Genomic DNA, 19,803 nt, shown 5'->3' with positions numbered 1-19,803 from the left:
TAACTGTAAAGTGATTTGGCCTTCCAGGTACCAGGTTTTCCACCCTGGTTTGAAGAGAAACCCTAGTTTTTATTAGTTACATTTTAAGGAAACAATTAATGCAGAGTTCCAGTGTATCAAAGACCGGTGTTTCTGAGGACAGGGGAGGTTTGGCGCTGAATTACGCAGACACTAACATAAATACAAACAGGAAACCACAAAGCCATTTCCTTTTTTAACTCTTCTCCGCCCACATGCTCTGTTCCTGAGGTTTAACAGGTGTCACATTGCTATTGCTCTGCAGGTCACTTACAAGCAGTCCTATTACTGCTTCATTGCAGCTTGGCTGGTGCTGGGCTGCTGTAACCTACAGTAGAGTGGCTGTACCACCTCTGGGGCCCCTACAGCAGTTCTGACTACAGGCCAGGAGCTTCAGGGAAAAACCTCCAGTTCTCCTCCATGGCAGGAGCTGGCAGTTCTGGAGCCTGGCTCCCAAAAGAATGGTAGCGAGAATTAAATGGACAGATGTTGCTTTTAAAATTCTCTGAGCCATTCTTTTTGCCTCCCTCTCCTTGCCCTGGATGGCGCGTTTCTGCTCATAAAAGGAAAAAAAAGATTTAAAAGAAAAGCAGGCGCATGTTCTGTTTGTGCTCTGGGGGATCCTCAGATAACTCATCCTGTAGTTAAAGACGGAGCTAAAATTACTTCCCACAGAAAATTTGAAAAGGACCCTCTAAGCATGCTATCCTCACACCTCCATCCTTAATTTTTAATGCCTCTCTGTATACAGTGGATTTTTGTAAGTGAGACAGATTTTCCAGGAATTTAAAAGTGCCTTTTATCTTGCACTGCAGATTTTTTCAAAACCAGAATCACATGAATCAGAAAATTAATGTTTTCTTTTATTTATGTTATCCCTCCTTGCAGACTTCCCGTAGAAAGTTCATTTAGAAAGTGCTAGAATGCTGATAGTCTCCCTGCATGTAACAGCGTAGCACACAGTTAAAAGAGCCATTTATCAAAGTTTAACCAAGATAAACTGTTTTAACTTTGTGTCGACAGTGATAACAGTCAAATCGATCTTGGCAATTTCTTTTAAAAAGGGGTGTTCTTTATACATGTGGTATTTGTTCTGCAGTTGCTGTGGCCTTATGTGGGAGAATGGGATGTATAAAATGATTTTTATTGTATAAGGCTCCTTGAAAAGGTTTAGAGAAAAGAAATAAAAGAGAAAAATCATTTTTTCTCCCTTCTATATGTTTAAAATTACTGAAGACGTAATAAGTTTAAAGTTAGTGTAACTCTCAATCCCAATGTTTATATCCTTTCTATAGACATCACCTACAATTACTGGCATGCTCACCATTTTCGAATTTGTCACTGGTTTAGCTGCTGGAGCTGCTGAATGCAGGATATATTAAACATTTATGGGTTATTTGTACGTGTGTCTTCCTAAAACAAAATGACGCATCTTATTTTTACAGTTTAAAAATAAAGTTAAGGTCTTCTGGTATTTCATTTTAGGTCCCTGCGGAACTGTTGAGTAAACAAACTCTTACACTCCAGTAAACAAACCAGCTTGTTTACAGTTTACAAAAGAAAAAAGGGAAAAGAAGTTGCTCTCAAATAAAGCATTTATGCTGGCAATCTTTGATTCTCTTCCTGTCACCTTTCTCCTCAGCTCTGCAGAGGAAGCAGGCAGTTGAAGATTGTCTCCTAACACAGAGCGTGACTGTCCCCTTCCACCGCCTCTTGACCAGGAGATAAATGACTTATGTTAGCAGCCAGCAGGGACAGGAGGTCAGGCATGGGGCCCCTCCCAAAAAGTCCTGCCAACACACCCACCCTCTACTGCAAGGAAAGAAAGACTGGGAAATGGAGATACTGTATGTGGTCTGTGGTTAATTTATTGCCTTTACCCCCATTAACACACAGGGCCTTCTCCTGCACATTATACAGCCAATGGTGAAACTGAACCGCAGCTACTGTATCTAGTGCAATAAAGTCACCAATCAGTTAAACAGCATTGTGCAGCTGTACTGAGGCCCAGTCTTCAAAGCAGCCTTCTCATACATTGCAGTGGTAGTGGAAATCTATAGGAGTACTTAAACCAGAAGACCAAAACAAAAGCAATTACAAATGGATTTTAGGAGAAACCACACCTGTAAAACATATGATCATAAATGACTGTAACGCAAGAGGAGGCTTTCAGATTAATCACGTATAAAAAGAACTATAAAAACAACAGGAAAAATAATACAATTAAATTTGCGTGCTTTTCAACAAACACAAACAGCTGCACTATACCAATATATACATTTGTAAAAGCCCCATTTCTAGGAGAAATTCCAGAAAAAAATTGAATTTTTTTTAGAAAAGAAATATGTCTCTCACAGGAAAAAATCGGCTTTAATAAATCAATGAATGTATCTGGATTTGAAAGCAAGGCTTTGTTGCACTTCATTTTTGGTCACATCATGAGTTTCCACTGGTAGAAGTAAGAAACAGGCAGAGGAGGTTTCAATCATAGATCGTCTCAACAAATATGGAGATGATGCTTCCGTTTTTTTTAATATATTTTGGAGAAAAAAAAATCCCCCCCTCCCCCCCGTGCTAGCAATGTAAAATCAATCCTGTGTCACACTGGGCAGTTCGGAATCTATATTACACTGATCCACGGAAAATGAATGGCATGGCAGGCTGGTGGAAGAAGCAGGAGGTGGAACCAGCAAAAAAATAGAAAACCAATAACTGGTTTAAATAAATTGGTTTATTTGTCAGAGAACAAAAGAACTTGGCAAGCGTGTGCTGAGGCAGTATATGGAAGGCTGCTTTTTCTTCAGCTCTGCAGCAACAGAACTTTGCACCACTACATTTTTGTAAAGTTTGAGCAATACTGAACTGGTGCAGTAATCGCCAAAGCCATGATTCATGCATGCGGTTACTATTGAGATATTGTGGTTACTCTTTACTGTAGCTTGCTTACGTGCTTACTCTTGCTGTTTGAACTTTGCTTGACCTTTTCTCTGGGCTCCTTTGCAGTGTCACAGAAATTACTGTAACTAACTTTAAGGTACAAACACTGGTTAGGGCTGCAAGAGACTGCTCATGAGATGAAATACTAAAGTGAAATCTGACTTGGTGGATATGAGACGTATTTGAACATACCTCAAGTCTGAAGCACCCCAGACACCTAAAACTACAGTATGTTAATTAATATAATATAGGTAAATAATAAATATATACTATAGGTAGAACAATAAATACAAAAAAGGTAAATAAACACTGCCATGATTAGAGTGAGATAAAAATTAAACAGTATTTGAATTATAGAGTTAGATCATCAAAACTTCAAAGCTTAAAATATGCATGATTAAAAGGTTAACATTATCAGACACAAAATCTGATAATAAGTCATTATCTATAGGGGACTGATGTTAGTAATGTGTTTTTAAGATGAACAGAGGTGTTTAATTAACACATTTCTGTGATTTAGCTTACACAGTTTTCATATGTTAGTATTCAGCTTTAGTGTCCATTGCTAAAAGGTGTAGGCTGCATAATTTATTTTTTCTTTATGAAATTCAGGGCATAGTATGTAACGGTGGAGGGTCCCAGAGACATAACCAGATGGTCATGAATTTAAATCTCAAAAGAGGGCATGGCTGTTAAATCTTTGCCAGAATTGCTCCCGTCGATCCAGGTTCAAAATAAGGACACCAGTGTTCAGTGGTACTAAAAACCAAACAACTTAGATGGGCTGAATGTCCTCCTCTCATTTGTGACCTTTCTAATACTATTGTATTCTCATTTGCTGGAGGGATGGACCTGCTCTCAGTTTGTTTAATGTTACAGAAACATAGATAAGCTCCGACTCTATGAGCAGCTGAGGTTTGTGAAGGACTTTAACCCATGAGAGCAGTTCATCTATCCATTATCAGAAAGCAGCTTATTCCGGGTAAGGATTACAGCCAGTCAGAGCCTGTCCTGGAAGCACAGGATGTAAGGCAAGACTACACCATGGGTGAGATGTCAGTCCATCACAGTGCAGACATACACAAGCACTTCATATCAGCTGTATATCTTACACAATGTTATTTACCAATAGGTGGAGTTCTTGTTTTAGCCAATTCTGCCTCTGAAATTACTTCTAATTTCTAAAGGAAGCACACAGGGGAGAGCAGCAAGTGAACTTCCACGCTTAAGTGCTAAATAATTGGGCATGTTGTCACTCATAGAATGTGTAGTTCTCTCACCCCAGTAACTGACTGCACCAGTAGTCCAGATTTTATAGGTCCCTTCAATTATAGGCTAAGATTTTTTTTTCTGTTCAGGCAAATGTGAATATCACACTGAATGATGGATTAAGTGAGCTTAATTTCTCAACTTGAAAACTCCAACCAACCAAATAATAATATTTTTTTAACTCAAACAGATTAAGAAAACAAAATATATTCAGGTTTCAGGTACCACAGAAAGATAAGGTGATTGTTAAAATAATGTATTTACTGTATATATTTTGCAGGTGTATGTATTACATCTGCAAAACTGAAGATGACTATAAAACATACCTATATTTAGGATACAACTATATATCTGACTTAAAAAGTCCTGAAAAAGTCAAATTGCAATGTAGTAAAAAAATCAAGGTTTGTAACTTGTGCCAAAAAAGACACAAAAGATTTGCTCTCAGGTTGTTTGAAACTGAAACAGAACTTGTCATTCTATTCTGTTAATATGGAATAGCATTCCTAGCCCAGTGATTAACTTTGCTGTTTTAAGCAAAGTTAATCACTGGACTGGGAATGTCTGTTTAGTGACCCAGTTTAACAGATTACTATGGGCAATTTAGACAGCAAGGGTTGTGCCTGAATGTCATGTAACAATCATCCTGTATACTCTTCACTTGTCATTTGCAGAACTGGTGTATACTACTGTTATTGTCCATTTTTGGGAGAATGTGAATTTTAGGCCTTTGGATGAAATAAATTTGTTGATTCTCACCACTGGTCAGCAGGAACAGTATCATTAATACAGTTTTCCTTTAAATAAATTATTTGTTTCTTATTGGCATTTCAAGTGTTGTAGCGTTGGTACAGCTGGAGATCTATGTTTTAAAACCACAGTTTGTAGCTACAGTTTTGCTCTTTTTTTTTTGCCCTAATGAACCTGTAGACATTCTATTGCTGGATGTTGTCTGCATGATCTTTAGAAGACCTAGGTTAAAGACAAAGCCTTTACCAGAGCTCATTTTGGTTATCATAGGGTTGAGTGGACAGAGAGCATATGACCCACCCTGGATGGGACACTGGTCCATTGCAGGGATTACCCCCAGCAATGCTTGTCCACAGTGGCTGGACTGGAGAAAGTGAGGAAAAAAACTCACTTGAGGTACAACAGCAGTGTCTGCCCTAGGGACTCAAACCCACAATTTGTCAGTCGTAAGCACAGAAACGTTCGCAATACTTCATGCTGTCCCCATGACATAGGGTTAAAGCAAAGATTAACCCAGTTTTTCATTTATTGTATGATTTCAGATCATTTTTATCACACGTCTTCAAAGATAAGGTTCATCCTTTCTAATTTAGCAATGTAGAGATAAGGATGGAAAGAAAAACAAGACTAATAAAGCTGTATGTCACTGATGCAAACAATTGGTGAGCAGCATTTCAGTCCAAGGGCCAAAAACCTCCTGCATAAACCTGGGTAGTAAAGCTGCAGTGAAACGAGGTAAAGGGAGAATGAAGATTAAATGTGCCTTTCTGTTATATTTATAGAATGATATGGATAGTCTCTGATCATCCCTACCTTCTGTGTTTCAATTCACCAATAATATACTGACCCATGGAATCAGAGGCTGCTGGCACCTGACATGTCTGCTTCACCTCCCTGCAAGCTCACCACTGCACAGTACCAACTGCCACTGGCCTACAGGCCGCTGATCAAATTCCACAGCTGAGGATCCTCTGTATCCTAACACAGACAGAGACACATCTTTGGCTCCAATGCGTCTGCAACTGATTTTTTTCCGATTTTTTTAATTTGTCAATTTTGTGTTCAATCTGAATAATTCAATGTTTAAATGATTAAATATTAATCCCAATTTGCATTGGTTTAGTAAACAAACCTTAACCTGAGAGACTTACAATACTGGGAATTTACATTAAGCAGAAGTCGCAGGAACAGTAAATTAAATTAGTACAAAGGCCTTAAGACTTTTACAAACTGAAAGAGAAATGTAAGCAATAAGCAAGTAATGTATGTGTTGTACAAAGGAAATTAAATAGAAACGGGTAGAACTGTGCACATAACATGGATACAGAGAGGCGATTTAGCATACTTTCCTTCTTTGTAAGAGCATCCAAAGTGAATTGCAGGGCTGAAAATAGGAAAATCTGGTATCAATTCACTTTTAAACCATTTAACAGTAGTGAGATACAGTGTCAAGTATTTTGTATTATATAGTTTACATAGCACAGGAAACAATCGAATGGGTGTAATACCAATACAGCACATGTGCAATTAAAGGGGCAGCAGCGCAGACCACTAGCATAATCAACATGTCCAACACATACTGTACAAGGGTATGCATACCAGCTGTTCTTATAGTGGCATAATTGGATAATGTTTTGCAGAGTCATGGGACCAGGCAAATAAACACCTAGCAGCTGTACATGATGTCAGATGGACAGACTCAAGGGCATGTCCTTGCTGCAGCGAATGGAAGTTGACATCTTGAAATTGATTGCACAGCCATATTTATATCTTCCGCATTGTCAAAAGCTCCAAAGTGGGTGATGACTGACATACCATTAGACTGTACTTGGCTGCATGGGTTCTCAGAAACTGTTCTTATGGAAAGAAGTATGACTCGTACTTTCTTGAGAAAATAAATAGTTCTTGTACAAGTTTAACTATATGTGGTGATTTCAGAGCCCAGGTGTTTGATCTTTATATGCTGGCTGTTCCTTCCCTAAAAATACTTCATTCCTCTCTGATGTCCACAGACCAACAGTCTGAGATCTTGAGAAAGACTTCAGTGGTCAAATCCAGATGAAATAAATTACTAGCTTGGTAAATCAGGGAATTACACTTACAATGCTTATGGCTTTGTGCTGTTTTAAGGAGGTAACGAGGTAAGCTAACTTACAGTGTAATACAGCTGAACATACATGCACTAATGTTTCATATTGTATGCTTCTATTTCCTGGAAATCTCTCTGCCATGCCTTCTATGATTGGCAAACTAACAACAAATTGACATAGTAATAATGATGTGGGGTAAATTCACCCAGAATATCTTAAAACAGAGCTGTGGTCTATCGTAAAACAGAACTGTGGTCTATCTTTGAATAATGAAAAAAGGCACAACCCATTATTTAGTTTGTCTCTTGGCAAGGTGACACCTCACAGGAATAGGAGGCCCAGCCATATTTTTATTGTTCATAAAAAGCACTGTGGCCTTTGTGTGTGTGATTACTCGGAAATATATGAATACCCCAGCTCCCTTCATCTTTCAGATTTAGTACAGCACAAGGTAGAGAGTGAGCCTTCTGTCCTTAATGCACACCCAGCTGTCTGACATTGATGGATCAGTACCAGTTGTATTTCGGTTTTTACTAAACACTAAAAATACCTGTGAAAGAAAAATAAAAATTTGGGCCTTCTGTCTCTGTATAACTCGGTTAGAGGTTTTAAATGCAACATGTAAATTCATATAGTACAGTATATTATAGATGGTTAGCTTGGCAGTTTTAACTGAAGGTCTTTCGAACTTAGTCTTTGTCACACCCTAACAGCTTGCCAAATAGACATGTTGTGCATGACAATTCATTCACCAGAACTAAAGCCTTGAAAAAAAGAAGGCTATGGAAGAAGCCATAAGAGATTCATTCTAAAAGAAGAAATGATCACTGCTGTTTAGGATTGTTTCAATCTCGCATTAAGCCTCTCCCAAATCTAATTACTTTACTTACCAAAATGAGATGTGTAAAGCCACTTACAGACTATTTTACTTCTGCCAAAGTAACACTTCATTCAAAGCCTTTTGCATTATTTAAAATGGATTTTATGCTACCCTTTAAGAAGGTATAGACCTGTGCTAAATAAAGATTTTTCCAATGATCAAAGGCCTGAGAATGTGTGACCCTTTTTGAGGAATGAGGTTACTGCAGTCAAGGATACATCTAAACCTGCCCTACAGATCAAACATAAAACAGTTTCTGTTATAGCTCTGCAGCTGATGTTAATGCACAGTTCATTGCCTCATTTGTGTAAGGTGCTTTCATCAAAAAAGATACTGGCTGACTATTGTTTCTTTTCAGGGTGATATACTGTAAAATGAAGGGAAAAATAATCACATATAATAAAATCATGACAAATACAGTACAAAACATCAAGACAGAAATGGGATCTTAGTTAGAAAAACAGTTTTGATATTTTTTAATATTTAAAACTTTTACCTTTATTGTGACAAACTTAACTTTAGTTAACATAGTATATTGAAGCAATGCCTACATATTTATAATATAGTAGACATATAATAGAAATTCCTCTTTTCAAGAGAAACATCAATCCATCCATTTTCTAGCCACTTTATCCAATACAGGGTCACTGGGGAGTCGGAACCTATCCCATCAAGCAACAGGTGCAAGGAGGGATACACTCTGGGTGCGATACCAATTTATTACAGTCAATCAATCAAGCAAAGTTTATTTATCAAATACACAACAATACAGTGTGCAGCAGTAATTGCTGACAATGAAATATCTGTTCTACGAGCTCACCGGGTAGGGATAAAAATCACAAAATTAAAGTTACAAAAAAAGGTTACATAATAATAGTGCAATAGAGATTGAATAGGATAAATTCAGATAAATCTTAATATAAATAGAGCTGCTATTTGTCCAGGGTGTATGCAATACATTATGGCCGAGTAGTGCAGTATGCCGAATACAATAAAAACTGCATGTCCATGTAACCATTACGGTGATTTGTTGAAGGAACTGCAGCTTGGCTGTTTAGAAGTCATGAGAAACATTTCCTATTAAATGATTTCAAAATATATGTTCTGTTGCAATCTCTTTGGAGAATGTTGAAAAACGATAAACTACAATTTCCCTTACTGAAACATCCTCTGTAAGTGGAAGAATACCCTAGTGACCATTGGTGTATGTTATAATATGTTATAAAAGGTTGATTCCTTTTCTCACAGTTGCCTCTAAAGAAGGGATGCCTAATACTATATCTAGACTAAGCGGACATCACCAAGAAGGTCTAACACAAAATTACCTCAGGTGTACAGCAAAAAGCTCCACTCTGCTGTGAGCTAATTCACTGGGTTTCCTAATGACCTCACATAAACCATCAGATGTCCCCCAGGTGTTGGGTGTTGGGTCACCGGAGTGACCATACAGTATGCAACTACTGTAGCTGCTCTGCTCTCTCATCTCTTCTGTTGCTCTGGGACATGGGTCAACAAATGATGTAATATTCTAAACTATCTAACATCACTAGCAGGTGACCACCAAGTGCCTCCTCTTCCATTTCCAGAGAAACAAAATGAAAACATTTGAATGCCTGAAAAGATTGAAAAGGAAATGAGTTGATGTTACATGGAAAAGACAAGGAAACTAATTCAAATGACAGCTGAAGGTGCTTTTTCCTTGTTCTCCTTCTGTCATGATGGAATGAGAGCCTATTGTTTGAGGATGTACAACTCAAAAAAGCCCACACTCTAATTACACTGTTGTATTAATAGATCATTAACACATGCAGCACAGTTCTCATTAAGATGTGACTGCCAAGAAACTGACTCCTGGATTTCCCTTGCCAAGATTCCAGTTTTCTGTCAAAGCTGGGAAAAACCATTCATGGAAGCACCAGCCATCATGCCCACCACTAGCCGGTGTTGCTGCCCTTCACTTTTTCAACTCTTGCTAAAATTTGCAAGAGCTGTAAAAAAAAAAAGACATGTTGAATATATTGACAAAGTGTTCAACCAATCCAATTACCCAGCGACCTTTTGCGATCTGAAAAGATCAGCTGAAAATCAATAAGTGTGCATAACTCTGCATAAATCTGAGAGGTAAACAAGGAGTACTCAAAGAAAACCTTGCAGCATAAAATCTTTGACTGAAATCACATATGTTAAGGCAGTCACAGAGATATATTACCCTGGTGAGATGATAAATTTGTTTTTGATTATTTGCTTTTTAAATATAGCTTTGTAACATTTCAGACTTCATTGGGCTATACAATCCTTTTTCATTTTTACATGAGCGTCTGAGTCCTGCTCATTTCTGTCTGCTCAACTTTATTCAGGAAATCAGATTTTTAAATACTGATAAAGTATGAAATTTGAGTTGCAATCCAGTGTTACAATGACCAAATATATGAATATCTATGAAGTAGCTGAATATGAAATGAAATTGCATTTCAAAATAAGACCCAGAACACTGGTGTTTTTAGGATTAGGGTTGATTGTGCAAGACACTTCAAGTGTTGTATAACTCAAATCAGAAATACAAGAACATTTTCTCTTAACTAGCATGTTCAATTCAGTGTGTTGAGCTGCTTTGAGCAACAACAAAAGGCTCAAGCAGAAGAGTAATGGGAAATTGAATGCAAGTTGATTAATGCATTTTACTGACACCTTTGCTGGGCACTTGTTTTCTAGTGCTGGAAGGTTGGAACCCTCAGGAAAGACAAGGTCAAATATGAAGATTTGAAATAGAGTGGGCAAAGAAAGACAACAATGAAGATTCATGTTTTATACAACCGAGGTCTGGCTCAGCAGGATAATGGTGAGAATTTCACTTAAAGTGGAACCGCAATGCTATTTTTATATTTCGGTGTTAGAAAGAATCAGCATTGATGAGTGCATCAATAAAAATAAATGTACACAGCAACTTGTAAAACCTCCTATTTAGATCACAAAATCACCAAAATTTCCAGGTATGTGCAGCGCCATATTCTGCGATTCAGAGTGAGGCAACCAAAAGTCCAATGACATGCAGAGAACCTATGACTTTGTAAACAAACAGGCTTGTGAATACCTCTCTTTTAATCCAATAGAAATATTGCTCTTTGGTTTTGTGACGGTTTTGTTGATAGTTGTCATTTAACTTTGCATAAGTTGGAACATTTCTGTAGTGAAATGTCTGCTGTACAACCTGTACTTATTTGCTCATCATATAACATTAATCATTACAATGACAAGTGAGCAGGAAGGGTTCCAGGAAGGAACTCGAATACAAGTTTTCGACAACATGGCAACTTACAGTACTTTTATAAAAGTTCACGATTTGGTGCTTAATTCGAAATACCGTCAATGAATTTATTTTGTTACTGAGATTTAATAACCGGCCTGAGAAATTGGGACTGCAGTTCCCCTTTAAGATTTAACTGAGTTCTAAAACCCTAAGGACTTTCTCTACACCTTTTCTTGCAGTGCAACACTTACAGATTTATCTGCCTCAGTTAATCTACCTAACAGACACATAAACACATAACATTAGTAAAATCCTCATTGTATGAGAAGATAAGGCTGAACGTTATTTAGTTGGAATGTTTGAATGTCTCCAAGGTATTTAAAGGTGTTCATCTTTATATTTGAAGGAGTGAATCTCTGCAAAACAGAATAAACAAAACAAAATAGTTCTGACACTGAGTGTAGCCAAGCAAACTGGTGAAGGAGGTTAATGAATTCAGACTTACAAGTTCCATTTCAGGCTTTGAAATTCTGACTTCTTCAAATATCTTGTAAATATATCTTATTCATAGGGGTTACTGTGTCAATGGAATATACAAACTAGAACAATAGTAAAAGACACAAACTTTTATATAGTTTTGACATTAATAAAAAGTTTTAATGTTTATGTATACTCTTCTTTATTAGATTTACAGTTGTAGCCATAATTTAGACCACCCATATAGATTGCTTTGGATGTTTATTGTCCCTGTATTGTAACCTTTCCTAATATATAGGCTAGTTTTGCTTTTTAATAATTAAATAGTTCACAATATGGTTCTTGTATATCATAAACTTGGTACTGTATTTTATCAGCTGTCGTAAACACAGGATTGTATATCCCTTGGAAATAATGAGCTGTGCACCTTTTTTCTTCAAGAACCACACGACTGATTTCATTGCAGTTTACTATATATTATTTACTATATAACATTTTTTATGCAATTTTAGTAATTCTTTGGCTTACCTATAGTCTTTATGAATCATAATATTATTTGTTATAGTGATAAAATATGAAGAGTTATTATATTCTATCTGCATGGGTTTTGTGCTAGTCTAAGTCTTCTGAGGTCACAATTGTGAAATAATTTAAAAGTATAAGTTCTAGAATAATAAAAAAATGGCCCATGAAGCACAAAATGAGGACGGGCAATGTTTGGGAAATCGAATGGAGGCAAAATGTCAAACCTGTGCTACAAACAGAGTAGAGCCTACTCACATGGATCAATCCCCATAACTCCCTAACAGTAAAACCAAGAAAACCATTAAATGGCCATTTATTCTGTCTCCCAAACAAGGCAGTCAACGTACAATGCTTGCATGAATAATATCATCCAGTTTGATTCAGCAGTCCAGTGGGGTGTTTTATCTTAAGAAAGCTACAGTATGGCATATTAACCCTTTCATAACTTCTCCTCAGGAGGGAGAGGTAGCTACAGATGCCACCTTCCTCTCCACGAATGAAAAAGCCCAGAGGGGTCATGGAGTGCCTTCCGATCATTCAGCTGACACATGAGCTGGGTGGCAGTAGCCACAGGCCGAATAACAACAAGCCAGCAATGAACCCATTGAACCTCTCTCATGGAAAGGCGCAGTCAGGGTGGTGGAATGTACTCACAACTAAAAATAATCCTCCTCGCCAGATGGAGCTTTTCCATTTGTGCGCTATGAAGGGTACTCTGTGATGTTCTGTAATAGTTTTCCTCTTGAACTGGGCCCCCGTTATGAGTTTGAGTATAATTCCAAACAAATGAAAACACTTTATATAGACATTTGCACAAAAGTACACAGTTAACATGCAAAGAATTTAGGACATTCAGAGACTGTGTTGAATGTTCTATAGGGATGTGAAAAAAAACTTTCAATTATGTTTTGTAAATATTTTTAAATAGTATTTTTAAGATTTTGGACCGAGTGTTTTACAATCTATAAAAGTTTAAAAAGCCACATAGAAATTTGGCGGCCACACTAGAATGAGCTGGCCTGATTAACAGTAAAAAATTAACCACAAAATTGAGAAGACATCTCCATCTGTGATAGCTTGGCCATCGCACAGAAGAATGTTCTTTACGCCCTTTCTTCACACAGATGCATTTTTGGGAAAATTGAACCTCAATTAAGAAATTGCCGGGCAGGTAATACAAGCAAAAAATTCAGGAACCGTTTTACTTGGAGACACAGAGAAGACAAAACTGTTCGGATCTCAGTCTTCGTTAAACATATTTTATCTATTTAAATTACATTTTTATTTTAAATGAAGTTTTAAACAACCACAAGCCAGGACATATTTGACAGTAAAAGTGAGAGAATGCATTTTTTACTTGCAATGTCACTGAAGGCAACCAAAATTTAAAACGGTAACCTCTATTGTACTCAAAGCTCCTCTATCTATTGGCAATGATTAGTTGTGTAAGGTTATGCAAGGTAGAAGAAAAGACTTTGGAGGAACTGTCAGTCCTTCAATAAAATATTCAAAGAATGATGCAAAGTAAATTAATTCTGAGGTTCACCGACACTGTAAAGCCTTCATGGCACAAATTAGCAACAATACATTTTAAAGAGGGGAGAGGCCCAGAGCATTGCACTTGTTTCCTTACGCAATTCACACCTAATAAAAAAAAGCATATATTCAAATGATCAAAAAAGACGTAATTTTCTAAATACTTGAATGTAATTAAGTATTTCTATACCTTTTTTTATCAACATCAGATTTGATGAAAAAAAGCTAGCAGAATACAGTAGATTGTCCACTCAATGGTAAAAAATACTAGTAACTCCCAAAGGATTAACATGCTGGGTCTCTGTGAACAGCAAGAACACTTCTTTAAAGTGTGTTCTATTCTAAAGGTGTTGAAATATTTTGCAGCCCGATCTCTACCCTCTTTTCCGTGCTGGAGTGCCTCCAGTTGAAGTTGTGATGAGAGTGGTGGTGTGTGAGATTGAAGTGCACATTCCCCTGGTCTCAGCAATTTTTAAAAATTATTATTATCTTCTTTTCAACAAACCAGAAACACATAAACACAAAATGTAAGCAAATAAGTATTAAATAAAAAAACAACAAATGAAAAACAATATAAAAGACAAAAAAGGAAAAAAAGCACATTAATCAATATTCTTCTGTCCAACAAGATATAAAAAATACTCATTATCACCCCACCCATCAACCATTTCCATTTTTAGCAGAATTCTTTTGTCTACCTTAGCTGCTTTGTTTGTCTCTTTTTAAAGACATGAATAGGATATAAGCTTAAATAGAGAAGAGAGAAAACACAACATTTCAGCTGTGAAGCCTTCTTCGGGAGACCCGAAGAGTATACTGCACAACAAAATGTTTACCTGTTACAAGCTTGGGTCTGAAGTCTGTATTTTGTTGCAATATTGAAGTTTAAACTTCCCTTTTTTTGCTTCTGAAATGCCTAACTACTGACAAAGAAATCTTGTTTGTAAATATGAGACCGAACTTTATAGTATTAAAGAAGGTCTAAGGATTTTACTTCATGATCAATCTGCAAACATGACTTATAATCAATCTTTCTGAAGGTCTTTAACCAGACAGATCAAATTTTAACCAAAGTTTAAAATAAATATGGCTGGAAAACATACTGTAATAGAACTTTCTGTGGGACTCATAGGGGAATTTATACTGTACACTATTTGTTGGGTGTGGGAATTCTACTTTGCCCATCTAACACGCACAACAGAAATTCTTAGCTTTGTTGTCTTAAATAGTCACTAAATTATTTTAAAAATCACCAGTTTAAGTGATCACTGTTATATTGTTCCAGATTTTAAGAAACTGTTGATTTAATTGCTACTAATAAAACCTGCTTTAGGGGAAACTCCAAGAGCATGGTTGAAAACCTTTGATTTAGCGCTCATGTGCATCTGACTTATGTACTTATATTCTTTCTTTTTTGAAGAAACACTAACATGAGCAGTTGTCACAAAGCCATTCGAGGTCATTACAAGATCTACTCTTTGAAGTGTTTAGATAGTGTTTTTATACATTCTGTCAACAGGAGTAACCTTTTGAAGCCCATCATATTAGGCAACTAGTCATATTGTGCCATTAGAATACAGCACTGCTTTAGGCAACATTCCACGTTTACACAAAAGATACTGTTTTGTCTTGTGTACATTGCAATACATTTCCTCCAGCTCTTTGTTTCCATAATTATTTCCACTGCAGTGTGCTGCTAATAACCACACATTATTAATACATTTTCTCTAATGAACAGGATGAGCTGTTATATTAAATGTGTTCACTCAGAAAAGTTATTAACGTCAAGCAACAGTAATATGGCTCAAATCCTTATTATCTTTGCATGAATGTTTTTCTTATGTGTTTATCTTTGGTTTTCTAATTGACACTGTTTGATCATATCGTACTGTGTAAACACAAAGCAGAACCTAAGCTAAACTCTTGAGCTAATAACAGACATTCTCTTCCTCTGAGCCTTAACAAATCCCAGCTGTGTTTAAAATTCAGAGGCATTTTGTAGGTCTTTTTCATTATTGTTTTTAAGTATTGTTGTGAATTATTAGATTGCATTCCCAACTAAAAAATCAGTAGCTCTGGAGGTTTGAGTTAAACTGATTTTATGTTATATTGGAGTCACAGAAATTGTTTTTAATTTATTCTTTACCATTTTGGCCCAAAAAAAGATTTGTAACTTTTATGAGAATACATTTGAAACTTTGTATTGCTGTTTTATAAGTGCATAGAATTTCAGCAAATTATCCATGGGAATTAGTAGGAACCAAATGTGATTTTAAGCATACAGTCTTCTGTTCATAATAGACCACATTGTTTTAATAATATGAGCCTGTTTAAAGTGTTTAAAAGTGGAAGTGAAGGACAATTCTGAAAACTGCAATGTAGACTGAGAATTTTATATGACAATGACACCTTTCAGATACACTGTAAATTGTTTTGAATTCCAAGATTTCTGTAACATCTCTTTTTCTGCTGATTTTTTCTGTACATTTATTTATTTTAAGCTGTCCAGTGTCAAGTCCCATATATGGCTGAATATCTGTCTCCCTATGGGTATGTGGGTAATGAAAATTAAGTAAAAAGACTGACAGCTGTTTTTCTTGTCTTCCTGTTGTGTGACAGTCTGATTGTTTCCTGACATTTCCAGTTTCTCACACCCTGTGAGGTGGTTTCTCATGCATGCTGGTGCCAATTTATAAATTCTGTTTATGCTGTTTATTGTTCTATATTGGCTGTTGTCTTCCCTATTCATGTACATGTACAATAATTGGTCATAGCCTCCAAATACATTGTTTTTGCTTTCTGGAACACTGTGCTCATTGAATAGTCTTAAAATTCCATGGGATTGGATTGTTGGCTTTTTTTGTGGTGGGTCTGTGTGTGAATGGAAGTTGGTGTTGTTTAAAAGCAAGTGTTGGTCTTTCACCATGTCTTTACTATCTGTGTCCCCAAATCAACATATACCTTGGCAACTGGGCAAATGCAGTATATTTACCAAAACTAAAGGTCAATAGACTCAATGTGCTCTAGTCAATAACATGTTCGCTTAATATAGGTCATTAACGTTTACATCGACAGTGACATACTGTGCTCTCTAGCCTTTAGTTCTGCCATGGTTAAATTACTCTTTGGGGCAAACAAAGGAATCCAGGTTCCTGAGTTATTGAATATAAGCAGACTTCTGTATGCTAATGAGAGAGAAAATAATCTAGGAAATGTTCAGTTTTGCTTGTTGTGTGTATACAGTAATTGTATGCCACTTTCTTCTTTCTCTGTTTACTTCAATGCTTGGTAAGCTTCTTACTTACAAAAAATATTTGTATAGGGGATCTTGATTGCTAGGAATTGTTTCTTTACGCTAAACACAGTCTATAATCAGATACGTTTCAGAGTCAATGATGAATCATAAACTATTGTAAAAATTCAGATTTAATCTTTAGCATACTTTGATTAATTCATAGAAAGTATAAGCAGTGTTCACTTCATGGAACGTCTTGTAATCTACAAATACATAAACCTCATAATAAGGTTAAATAGACAATAATAGAATATTCTACATTAATGACCAGGGTGGGATCTAATGCTAACGCATTATTTCCACCAAGGGGTTAAATCACCCTAAATAAGAATACAGATTTCTTCAATCTCCTTCCTTATTAGAAAAAGAAGTGTTCAAAAAAGTCACAAGTAAGTCTTGAAGTCTTTTTCAGATTATACCTGAATATAATATTCCCACTTCTGAGTTTTACAAATTATGTCAAATTCGGCACTATATTTTGATCCTTATGGAATAAAATAGATTGAGATTTGTTCTTACTGAAGTTGAAAATATATTAATAACTCCTGGCAATCCTAGGGGAATGTTATCAAAGTTACAGTACAGTTATATTGGTTAATAACTGTTAATCCTCATATGCACCCCTTGAAATTTATCTGGGAGCAAGACTTGAGGCACTCATTTACTGAGCAGGACTGACTAACAATGAGTGAGAAACTGTTCCCATAGTGCACCTTTACTACAATGAAAGAGCTTAATTTCAAATTTCTCAACAAATTCTATCTAACCCCAGTCCATCTACAAAAAATATACCCAGGTGGATTGAATCAGTCTATATAGCCAGAGATTACCACTTTCAGATCTAAAGATATTTATTAATCTGTTCTGGCAATGTGACAAAATGAAGCCATTCTGGATAATGTACATTCTGTAACTGAACAAATCTTGTGTGTACATTTTTCTGTCTGCAGAATTGTATCTTCTACACAGTGCTGATGCAGTCAAATCTGACAGACATTCAGAGTGTTTATTTCCCATGCTTGTCCACTTTGTGAAATAATCTATTTTGCTGCTATGGTCTGTCTCCAGGGTACCGACTATTGAAATGTGTCTCAAGGAGCTGTATTTCTACATCTGGAAAAATTGACCTCCACTCCAGATCTGGGCATTTTGGAAGATCTGGTCACCCCTTTGGCCTCTCCTAATTGAATTATTTTTTTATTTATTATTATTTTGGTACTGGAAGGCTGGCAGTTCTGTCCCTTCAGTATATGCTATAACTCATTATTATGTAGTTTATTTCCTTTTGTATCATTGGACGATGATGTTATATTTTTTTAATTATGCGTATGCTGTAAACCAACTTCTTACTGTTATTGTTACTATTAAAAGTCCAAAAGTAGGGAAACATATAAGAAATGAATTCCTGGTTAAACTGTAAAAGCAATGTCAAACTAAAACTAAAATTTGTCAAAGCCAAACCTGGAGGGCAAATGACCGTTTTGTCAAATAATAAAGCAAGTCTGCATGTTGGTGGGTGAGTCATGAAACAAGCAATAAGGGAAGCTGATAATAGACAATTCCTTGAATTTGTATTACTTATTACAAAAAAATGTTTTATCTGAAATAAAACAGGTTCTGATTTCAGAATCCAAGAAATGTGATTTGCTTTACATTTACTAAACTGCAAAAATGCTCATTTATTTTTGTTGTTTTGTGAAGAGGCTTGACTGTGGAGTGTGGAGGCGTGACTGTAGTACATTCTGAGGTGTGACGCTGAAATTGAAATTTCAGCAGAGCTGCAGAGGCTGGACTTAAGTCACTCTCCTGTTTGGTAATACTATACAAACATGGAGAAGAAGAGAAGTATTAGCTGCAGAAAATGGTGACATTGGAGTCTGGCCTCCAGTCCAATGGAAAATATATGGCAAGAGTCACCAGATGACTTATCTGTAAACATTTCAGAGAGCAACAGTGACAGAAATAGAAGGAATATCACTTTTAGAACTCTGAAACAAGTTGCCTGATCAATACTTAATTGATGTAATGTTTGAGGTTACAGGAGGACATCAAAATGACCATTTGATGTTGATTGCAAAATGAACTATTGCCGAAGGAAAGGACACAAAACCAAAAACAAAATTTCTATAATGAAGTTCATTGACCTTTTCAATTTCTTTTTCTTTTATTAGGCTTTGCTGATTTAAGATTCTAGATTACGGTGTCATTCTTAAAATTCAGATTTTTTAAATTCTCACTCATTATTAAGTGTGGTTAGCCCAATATCATATTTTGAATATTTAATAAACCTTTTATAGACTTCCTGTCATGTACAGTAATCTCTAGCATTTTACAATTGGGGATACAAATTGAACAGCACACAGGCAGAAAGAAATGTTGAGATACAGAAAGAAATGCATTTATTTATGCTTGCCTGAAGCAGTGTGTTTTGAAATGGATATTGATTACAGATAGAGAGGGAGAAGCTCGTAATGCATAGGCAGAACATCCTACAGCTTAGGTGCATTTCTGTCAAAAATCCTATCATCCAGTGAAAGGTCTTGTCATGGGGCCACAGAGAAGGCCAGAATTCAAAGAGTGGGACTGTCGATTTAGAGACATTTGGCAGAAATGTAATAAACTAATCACTCCATTAGTGGAAAACTATAGAACAAGCAAACTGCTCTGTGGTAAAAGCATTTACAAATTATGTTCATTTAAAACTTTTAAAACTTCAGAACATGATATAAGGCACACATCAAGTAAAACATTGATTTAAACCTGTCAGTAAAATCTAAAT

The 19,803-nt window shown here is 36.2% G+C and overlaps 1 protein-coding gene and 1 long non-coding RNA gene across 3 annotated transcripts in view; one reads left to right on the top strand and one right to left on the bottom strand.

Moving 5' to 3' along the window:
* rpl17 (ribosomal protein L17) overlaps positions 1–19,803 on the bottom strand; it is a 306,152-nt gene that overhangs the window by 110,579 nt on the left and 175,770 nt on the right. The gene's annotated exons all lie outside the window — the stretch shown is intronic.
* Positions 1,671–18,258, top strand: LOC138237843 (uncharacterized). 2 transcript variants are annotated; one of them, XR_011189153.1, is made up of 3 exons: positions 1,671–1,865; positions 10,657–10,783; positions 18,093–18,258. It is a non-coding gene; the product is annotated as an uncharacterized lncRNA (long non-coding RNA). The 2 variants fall into 2 exon arrangements; XR_011189152.1 differs by lacking the exon at positions 18,093–18,258 and adding an exon at positions 12,650–13,017.

This window comes from Lepisosteus oculatus, chromosome 3, assembly GCF_040954835.1.
Source record: "Lepisosteus oculatus isolate fLepOcu1 chromosome 3, fLepOcu1.hap2, whole genome shotgun sequence".
Taxonomy (NCBI): Eukaryota; Metazoa; Chordata; class Actinopteri; order Semionotiformes; family Lepisosteidae; genus Lepisosteus; species Lepisosteus oculatus.
The sequence above is the reverse complement of the archived record's forward strand: the minus strand, read 5'-3'. Positions and strand labels throughout refer to the sequence as shown.